The sequence below is a fragment of the Hemicordylus capensis genome, chromosome 6, assembly GCF_027244095.1.
Source record: "Hemicordylus capensis ecotype Gifberg chromosome 6, rHemCap1.1.pri, whole genome shotgun sequence".
NCBI lineage: Eukaryota > Metazoa > Chordata > Lepidosauria > Squamata > Cordylidae > Hemicordylus > Hemicordylus capensis.
Genome location: NC_069662.1, coordinates 17030160 through 17040617, shown reverse-complemented (window position 1 = coordinate 17040617; position 10458 = coordinate 17030160).

Here is a 10458-nt window from a genome sequence, read left to right as displayed (position 1 = left end):
CTAATCTATCATATTTTAATACTGCCTGATATGTACATCTCTAGGCGGTATACAAAATTTAAAATAATATTTAAGACACAGACTAAAATATATGAGACAATAAAAACAACAGCATAAAACAGTTATTAAAGCAAATTATTAAAATTAATTCTAATTAAAGCCTGCACGAACAGGTGTGTCTTGAGGGTCTTCCTGAAAACAAACAGAGAAGGAAATGCTCTTATTTCAGCAGGGAGCATATTCCAAAGCCCCGGGGCAGACACAGACAAAGCCCAGTCCTGGGTCGGCACCAAATGAGCCAGTGGCAACCGTAACCGGACCTGTCCAGAAGATCGTAACAGGTGGCAGGGTTCATGACAAAGGAGGCGCTCTCTTAAATAGCCTGGACCCAAGCCGTTAAGGGCTTATAGGTAATAACCAGCACTTTGTATTTCACCTGGAAACATATCAGCAGCCAGTGCAGTTCCCTTAAAACCAGTGTTGTGTGGTCCCTTCGTGTTGACCCAGAGACCAATTTGGCTGCCACATTCTGTACCAATTGTAGTTTCTGGACTACGTACTAAGGCGGCCCCATGTAGAGTGCATTACAGTAGTCAGGCCTGGAGGTTACCAGCATATGTTGTACCACTGTTTTAAGGTCATTTACCTCCAGAAATGGACGTAGCTGTTGTATCAGCCGAACCTGATAAAAAGCGCTCCTGGTCACTGCCACAACCTGAGAAACCAGGGAGAGCTTTGGGTCCAGGACTCCAGGAGCAGTCACAAGCTATGTAGCTTATCTTTCAGGGGGAGTGTAACCCCATCTAGAACAGGTAGATCTAAACCATCTCTTGGGTCCCGGCACCCCACAGTCAGTACCTCTGTCTTATTTGGATTCAATTTCAGTTTGTTATCCCTCATCCAGCCCATTACTACCTCCAGGCAGGAATTTAGGGAAGATATGCCATTTCCTGATGAGGTCGACATGGAGAAATAGATCATCAGCATATTAATAACACCCTGCACCAAATCTCATGATGATCTCTCCCAGCAGTTTCATATAGATGTTAAAGAGCACTGGAGACAGTATGGAGCCTTGTGGAACTCCACATTTTAGTTCTCACTTTGCAGAACAACAACAGTCTCCAAGTGACATCATCTGGAATCTACTAAAGAGGTAGAAACAGAACCACTGCAAAACAGTGCCACACAATCCCACCTCCCTCAGGCAGTCCATGGTCGATAGTATCGAAAGCTATCAGCAGAGTCACACCCCCTCTGTCAATAGCCAGTTGGAGATCATCCATCAGGCCGACCAAGGCAGTCTTAACCTCATAGCCCACATGAAAGCCAATTTGAAATGGGTCTAGATAACCTGCATCATCCAAAACTGTCTGGAGCTGAGAGGCCACCACCCGCTCAATCACTTTGCCCAACCATGGAAGATTAGAAACAGGTTTGTAATTAGCTAACTCCAAGCTAACTCCAAGGGATCAAGTGTAGCTTTCTTCAAAAGTGGTCTAAGACAAGGAGGCATCCTGCCCTTCCTCAGAGAAGCATTTATAATATTTACCAGACCTTCTCTGATAATATGATTACCAGATGAGATAAGCCAAGTTGGGCAAGGGTCAAGAGAACAGGTTGTAGGACGCACAGTCCAAAGCAGTTTGTCGACTTCCTCTGGAGTCACAAACTGAAAATTATCCAAGAATATGAGAGATTTTATCCACAAAAAAGTCATTAAAAACATCACAGCGAGTGACCTATGGTTCCAAGTTTAAATTCAAGGGGGAGGGGGTACATACTAGCCTCCTCACAACCCTAGACAACTCACCTGGATGTGAATTTGAGGAAGCAATGAGGGCAGAAAAGAACTGCTTCTTTGCCACCCGCATTGCCAGAGCATAGATCTTCAAATGTGCTCTGATCAGTTGTGCCTGATCAGACTCATGCTGAGTCTTCCTCCACTTCTATTCTAGTCATCTACCTCACCACTTCAGCTCCCGTAGTTCATCCGAATAAGTGCCATAAGAGCCAGCGTGGTGTAGTGGCTAGAGTGCTGGACTAGGACCGGGGAGACCCGAGTTCAAATCCCCATTCAGCCATGAGACTAGCTGGGTGACTCTGGGCCAGTCACTTCTCTCTCAGCCTAACCTACTTCACAGGGTTGTTGTGAGGAGAAACTCAAGTATGTAGTACTCTGGGCTCCTTGGAGGAAGAGCAGGATATAAATGTAAAATAATAATAATAATATCTGAATACCACAGGGCTGTTTTAAAAGCAGGTCGGAGAGGACGCTTAGGAGCTGTAATGATCAGCCCTCCCCTCCCCTAAAGAGTGAACCGGGAGTGAACCCTGTTTTGACTGACAGGCAGTGACTTCTAGGGATCAGCCACTCAGCGCACGGTGGGTGGGACCTAGAGGGACATGAGGCAGGAAGAGAAGTGTGTCTTTGTCAAGAAGCAGCTAGGCTAGGCGGGCGGAGAGAGAGGTTGGGCAAAAGGCTTAGTGAGGAGCAGGCTCGGACTGGCCCATAGGTCAACAGGGCATATTCCTGGTGCCCCTGCGCCCCAACTCTCACCCTTCATTACCTATTCTGCTCAAAACCTGGCGCCCTCCCCATATACATTCCGGCGCCCTCCCCGTGCCCCCAGTCCGGCCCTGGTGAGGAGCAATGGAGTTTTGCTGCCTCATGATCAACAGCAAGCCTGGAGAATTCTCTCATGAAAGGACATCTGCAAATCGTTGAGAGACAGGATTGCAGGAAACTTGAAGTCTCTCCTGGAGTTTGAGGTGAGTTCAAGGGGGAAGGAAGCCAGGGCTTTTGGCTTCTGGAAGTTTAGCCTAGGGAACAGTTTGTTAGTTAGTTCGCATCAGGAACTTATTTTCCTTTTGTGTTCTTTGCAAATCCTTACAACTGCTCTTTTGTGTTTTACCTGTGACGTAAGCTAAGAAACGCTGAGCCTGTGCCCAAATATCCATCCAGGGCCCTGCAAGTGTCTCTGTAACCTTTAAAGGTGCTTTTAAAGGTTCCTATATCCCTGTTCTTTACAACTGGAGTGCTTGCAGCTACTGAGTGTTTCTTTTATGTGTAACTAAAAGCTGAGAGAGCCTCAGACTGAAGTGATCTGTAGTATTTTGAATAAAGTTTATTTGTCTTTTTTTGTTCTTTGCAAATCTTAACCAGCCTCTTTGAGTGGATTTTAAACTCAGGGAAGGAGGGCTGGGAGAAGGGTTTACTCTGGTGCAACACACATCTCAAGTTTGATTTCTCAGCAACTCTACCAAGTTTTCTCATCACGTGTAGGCTGCATGTGGAAGGGGTTTTTTGTACTTTTCCATTGGTAAAGAGAAAGAGAGTCTCCCTGGACATTCACCCAAATCGAAGCGGGGGGGCAAACTCTGTAATAAATTAGGGTGTGATGGCAGCAAATCAACTACTGATGAGACTGGAAAGTTTAAGTTAAAGGAACAGCCTTTGTTGGGAAAGCCTGGAGGGAATGATTCAGCATTTTTCTTCCCCTCATGTGGGCTTGCTCTAAGAAAAAGGCTAGGTTAAATCTGCTACAGGAGCGATTGTGTCTACTGCTCTAGTGAGTTCATTATTCCATGTTTGCACCAGAGCATCGACAGAATCACTAGCAGAGCCAACCCTAAACCCTTCCAAGGCTTCTTGGAATCCTGTTGAATCCAATAACCTCCTTGGGTGGACCAATCTAATAGGTCCTTCACCCCCGCAGAGGTCGGTTGTAGCTGTAAATTCTACCTTCACCGGATGGTGATCTGTCCACGACAATGGGGAGATGACAGGAGTCCCCACCCACGGAACACCACGCTGATCAGAGCCAAAGAGCAAATGGAACATGTGACCAGCATCATGTGTCATCCCAGAGACCAATTAGGATAGGTCTACAGTCATCATGGCCGCTATGAACTCTTGAGCTGCTCCCGACAACTTGGTCCCAAAATGAACATTGAAGTCCCCCACCACCAACAGCCTGGGACACTCCAATGCCAATGTAAACCGCCCTGAGCCATTTCGGAAGGGTGGTATATAAATCAAATTAATAATAATAATAATAACAACAACAACAACAACTCAGCAACTAGGTCTGTCAGCTCAGTTAGGGACTGCACTGGGCAGCGGGGTGATCGGTATACCAGCAGAAGTCCCAATCTATCCCTGGTCCCTAGACTTAGGTACATACATTCAATATAGGCCAAATCCCCTGACAGGGATCCTGGTAAGAGAGATTGTATTCTTATAGAGCACAGCCACCCCACCTCCCTGCCCACATCCTCTCACGTGCTCCACCATGGAGTAACCCTATGGGAGAAGCTGGGACCAACACAACAAAAAACAAACTCTGCATGGATTCAACACCACATCAATTTGTCCAAGAAAAAATCCAAATACAAATAGATAGATAGATATGTAAGTAAATGTCCTTTAATTACAATGAAGAAAAAAATGTAACCATCCAGCCAAGGATCACAGCCCAGTTAGGGAGTTAAAAACTCAATTTTAAAAATCACAGTCACATATATATACACAATGATACTAAAATAGTCTCTATGAGGACTGGAAAAAGTTGAATGTACAGAAGGTTTCTCAATCTAGATGGAAAGAATTCTTCTTCTTCTTTTTGTTGAAGAATAATATTTCCAAAATCAGTACTCCACTTTATCTTGTTATATTATTAAAACTGCCAATTGTGTTTTGACCCAAGACAAAGGTCTTTTTCAGTGGCAAGTGTTCCCACACAGTATTCTGTTGTTCTTCCAAAGGCCTGGTGGCGCAGTGGTACAACTGCCGCCCTGTAACCAGAAGGTTACAAGTTTGATCCTGACCAGGGGCTCAAGGTTGACTCAGCCTTCCATCCTTCCGAGGTCGGTAAAATGAGTACCCAGAATATTGGGGGGCAATATGCTAAATCATTGTAAACCGCTTAGAGAGCTCTGGCTATAGAGCGGTATATAAATGTAAGTGCTATTGCTATTGCTATTGCTATAGGTAACTCATGAAGATGTATATAATGCTGTCTATACACTATTAATCTACATCCATCTAAGGATGGGTTTTTTCCCTAGCTGCTGTTTTCAGCTTCAACCCTATGGGAGAAACTGGGACCAAACCATACTACTAGCCTCTCCTGACGAGGTCTCTGTGATACATACCAAGTTAACTTCTTCATCCATAATGAAGTCATGGACTTCCTCAGATTTATTTTGAACCAACCTGGCATTACAGAGTAATGTGAGGTTCTGTGGGTGGTTGGCATTGCTCTCCAAGATCAAAGAGGTGGTAGGCCTGCTGGAAGGGGAAACACCAATTAAATATTTGAATTCCCTTCCCCTGTAACGGCGCTCTGGCCTACCAATGCCATGTCTTCATCAATTCCCCACTAACACTGGTACAGAAGCCCCAGAGTTCTCCCCCACCTCCCTATCTCTGTTCAACCCAAGACACATACCTGTCTCAGGCCTAAGTAAGTACTAGGCAACAATGAAGTGAGCAGGAGTCTTCCTTCCAGCAGTCCAAGACAATAAGTTGGCCTCAGCACTCAGTCCCACCCACAAAAGTCACCGCTAAAGGCCAGCTCCCTTTGGCGGCCAGCTTCTGTGGTCACCTGCAGGCGGCCTGCTCCAGTGGCTGCACCTCTGGCTGCTTCCCACCCCAATAAGGGCCAGAAGATCAGAAACCCAACAGGTGAGACCCTCACCCCCACCAATCAAGCCACTTGGCCAGGTGCAGGATATCAAAACACAATTAGAGTGAGCTCAGTCTCAGATAGCAAATGTACTGAAAAAAGGAGGAAAAGAGCACAAAAAAGCTTCAGCTAGTCCCTTTCCCCCACTCAGTAGGAGAGTGGGGCATAGAAGCCATATTATAACATTATAATACCTTTGTTATAATAATAAATATAATATAATGCAGCATAATATTTTAAAATTAAAATTAATATTTTTTAAAGGAGAAACACTTTGAAGTAGTGATTTTAAAAAAATATTACTTAGACATACATAATTATTCACGGGGGGGGGAGTGATTGAATTTAATTATCAAAGGGGGGGCTGTGGGTCCAGGCTGCAGAGGAGAGGAGGAGAGCTGGTCTTGTGGTAGCAAGCATGAATTATTTGCTAAGCAGGGTCTGACTGGGAGACTACATCTGGACACAGGAAGATATTCCCCTTAAGGGGTGGGGCCTCTCTGGGAAAAGCACCTTCCTGCTTGCATGCAGACGGTTCCAAGCTCCCTTCCTGGCAGCATCTCCAAGATCAGGCTGAGAGAGACTCCTGCCTGCAACCTTGGAGAAGCTGCTGCCAGTCTGTGTAGACAATACTGAGCTAGATGGACCAATGGTCTGACTCGGTAGAGGGCAGCTTCCTATGTTCCTATCTTTTAAATATCTAGCTAGCAATGCCCCCGAAGCCAAGAAAAGATCTGCAGCTCTCCCAGCCTGACTTCCAGTTTGAAAGTCTTTAGTATGTGACACAGGTGGGATGGACACTCTACCCTCACCCGTCTCAGTGGGATGGGCCCTGTTTGCCTGGCATTAGCTGCCTCCCATATGGTTGCACTCCACTGGAATCAGGAAATGCCAGCCAAATTGCACTGGGAGGGGGACACCTGTGATGTGGATACTGTAGAAACTTTCCCGGCAGAAAAACCACATGCGACAGCCGACACCCGTGCTTGCTTGGCAGCAGGTGATGAGTGGACTAAAAATATGCTATTGCCCAATAACTGCAGTTATGCCACTCAAGGCAGTTTAATAATAAAGTTATGATACTTTAGTAATAAAGAGGGGCATTCCTTTCATGAGACAAGCTTAGGTAGTCGCCTCAGGGGGCAGACTGGTGGGGCGCCAACAGGGCAATGAGAAGCACCCTGCCGCTGACAGTTGAGCAGCCCTTTGGGACTGACCCGACCTTTGCAAGCTTTGCAAAGAGCACTTCTCCTCACATTCCCTGCAAAGCTTGCAAGAAGCCCCAAGAAGGAAGAGGAAGCTGCTGGCAACCTTCCCTCTTTTCCGTTCCTCATGCCACTTCCAAAGCTTGCAGAGGTTGGTATGAAAGGGAACTAGCTCCCACCAGAGTCATGGGGCAAGGCAGTGTTTTATAGCTGCTTCCCTCACAAAGACAATGTAATCTTATATAGATTTAACTAAGGGTTTATTCAGAAAAAACTGAATAAGCCCGATTTTAGCGGACCGTGAGAAGCACTGGGCGCGCAGGTGAGCCCGGTTGCCGCAAAGTGGGTAACCCGCTTGCAAAGCCCTCCCCTAAGCCCAAGTTAGTGGAGCAAGCACTCCGCTAACCTGGGCTTTGCGATCGTGTGTTGCCACGGCATGGCTCCGCGCCGTGGCAACTCACAAGGAGACCCCCGACCAGGAGGCTAAAAAGCAGCCTCCCAGCTCGGGGGTCTCTCCAGCAGGCTCTGTGCACTCGCGCAGTGGATTTCTCTGAATGAGGTTTTAATGGCTCTGAAGAATGGGAGATGCCATAAAAGCTTGATAAAAATTAAAGCCATAATAGAAATGGATTCATGAGAAGAGATGTCTGGGGGCAGAGGGAAAGAAGAGAAAAGGTTGAAAAACTGGATTTGGAAGTACTTAATTTAGCTTGGGACCAGGTTACCTGAGAGAGCACCTTGCCCCAAATGTCTCTACCCAGACCTTATGATCCTCTACAGAGCCCCTGCTCCAAGCTCCCCTACCAAACAAGGTGAGGCAGGTGGCAACTAGAGGGACTTTTCCATGGTGGCACCCCATTTATGGAATAGCCTCCCCAGTGAGATTTGCCTGGGCTCATCACTTTATTGTTTTAGATGCCAAGTGAAGATTTTTCTGTTCACCCAGGCCTTTTAAAAAGTTTTTTTTTTTTAAGTTTTAAAAAATGTTTCATATTTTTCTGTAATCTTTTGTTTTCTTTTATGTGTTTTAATTGTATGTTTTATTCAATTGTTTTTTACTGTTTTATTTTGTGAGCCACCCAGAGTACAATTTGTCATGGGGTAGCCAACAAATACAGTTATTTAACTTTAAAGGAAAAACAATCTTTGGGTCTGCAACTCCAAGGATTGTTTATCTGAATTTAACTTCAACAGTTAAATATTTCAGTTCAACAGTCCCATGGTCCTATGTAGGCCAGTTTTCCTTGTGTTTACGGGTTTCATAGCCATCTACCATATACTTCATTGGTCTCCTTTTTTCATTTCCACAGTCTTTATTTCTCACAATCTTTTCTTTTTCATTTGCTTTGTTGCCTTCTGTGACATCTGGAAACCTTCCCCATCCTCAGGAGGAGGTAGACCAGGCAAGCAGCTACATTGACTAAGGTTGTGAAAGCTAATGCCCACAATGCCGCCTGCTTGTCTGCTTGACCTGCCAGGGTACATTCAAGAGCCTTGGAGCAAGGTTGTGATGCTGGAAGGCACACGAAGGTAGTCATAGACACGGTTGGTATTTGCAGAGATATTACAGCCCAGAGGAAGCACAGCTCCATTGCCAGGAAAAGGACCACACATGAGCTAAAGGCTACTGCGCGCCAGGTGCAGTGGAAAGCTGCCTTGGACTCTGATGGAGCCACGTTGATGCTGGAAGTGGCCGCACTGTGATATACATTTCCTTCTGCAGCCTTGGACCGGCCATCCCTGTCACATCTGGCAGCCATGTTGTGACCCACACCAGTGGTACCGGACTGTTCCTCATCTGCTTCCACTGCTGTAATTCTATGGTGTTTGGATACTGTCTTTATGAGCCTCATAAGACCGACTGGGAGAAGGGAAACCAAAAAGGCAAATCCCCATGCCGAGGACACGGGAGCCGAAAAGTGTTGGTTGAAGCAGAGTGCGCTGCAGAAAGGCCGAAGATCTGCCTCCACCAAGGTCCAGTTACAGGCCAGATCAGGCTTGGCAGAAGACCAGGGCCCATCTGCAATGAAAAGGGCCACCAGCCGTAGGCCCAAAAGAAGGTACCAGGGGCCTAGGCCTTGGTAACCAGATTCACCCCCAGAGAGCGTCAGGGCTGGCTGAAAGAGCCGGGCCAGACCAGCAACAACAGCGGCCATCTGTGGAGAGATAAGAAGGAATGAAAGCAGTGCCAGAGCTAGGCATTGTAAGCTACAGCTTAGGGCCTCACATTAAGGGGGGGGCCTCTGAATTTTTTTTTTTAAACACCTGAAAAAATTTCAAGTTTTAAGTTTCAAGTTCTTCCCCTGCTGAGCAAAGAGGCACCTTTTAAAAGTGGTGATTCTCTTTATTTAACGGGGGAAGAGCATCTGGCCCTCTCCACCCCCAGCACAGTACCACTCCAGTGACTGTTGCTGGTGTCTGTCTTATGTTTCTTTTTAGAATGTGAGCCCTTTGGGGACAGGGATTCATTTTTCTCATTCATTCATTCTTCATCATCATCATCATCATTCGATTTCTATATCGCCCTTCCAAAAATGGCTCAGGGCGGTTTACAAAGAGAAATAACAAATAAGATGGCTCCCTGTCCCCAAAGGGCTCACATTCTAAAAAGAAACATAAGACACACACCAGCAACAGTCACTGGAAGTACTGTGCTGGGGGTGGATGGGGCCAGTTACTCTCCCCCTGCTAAATAAAGAGAATCACCATGGTAAAAGGTGCCTCTTTGCCCAGTTAGCAGGGGATTCATTCATTTTCTGTGTGGAAACTTTGGTTGAAAAGCAGTACATGAATCTTTATAGTAGTAGTTTTGTAGTCGTTTTACATAATTGTTTGAAAAATAAAGGAGAAAGGGAGGGAAAGACTCTAAACCAGACATTATCATTCTAAGACAAAAATGTGCTTACATGGATACATAATTATTTATCACTAGCTTAACCCGCGCAGAGCATCTGCGTGTTAGTACTTGATTGCGCCCCTCAACCCTGCCACAGCCCCCCTCACCTCAAAGATCTCCCTACCCTCACCCTAACCTGCAGCCCTGCTCCTCCTCCTCCTCCCCGTTGCTCCCACCCCCCTCACCCCTCTTGGTTGCGGCTGCAGCTTTGCTGGCACCTATTGACCAAGCTGCAGCCTCCTATCCCCAGAGGACCCCCCACCCCCACCCCATCTTCCCTCCTCAGGAGAAGGCCCAGCAGAAGGGAAGCAGCGAGGGCAATGGCAGAAAGGAGAAAGGCGCCCCACTGCCGCTGCAAGGCTAGTGAGGCTCTGCCTGGGGCACCGACTGAGGAGGAGTGGAGGAGGCTGCTACTGCTATGGCCGCTCCCAGCAGCCCCAGCGAGGGAGCTGAGGGGGCCACTGGCTGCCACCGCCACCGCCATGGAAGAGTGCGCCCACCTGGGCGTGCCAGTTCCTTTCTTCCCCACTTCCAGGCTCACCACAGGATTCCCTTTTTTAAATTTAAAAAATAATAATAATCACGTCACACACACTCCATGACTCCATTGGCCCAAATGGAGCAAGAGGAGGGGTAGATAAATGCGTTCCAATGAGAATATGGACAG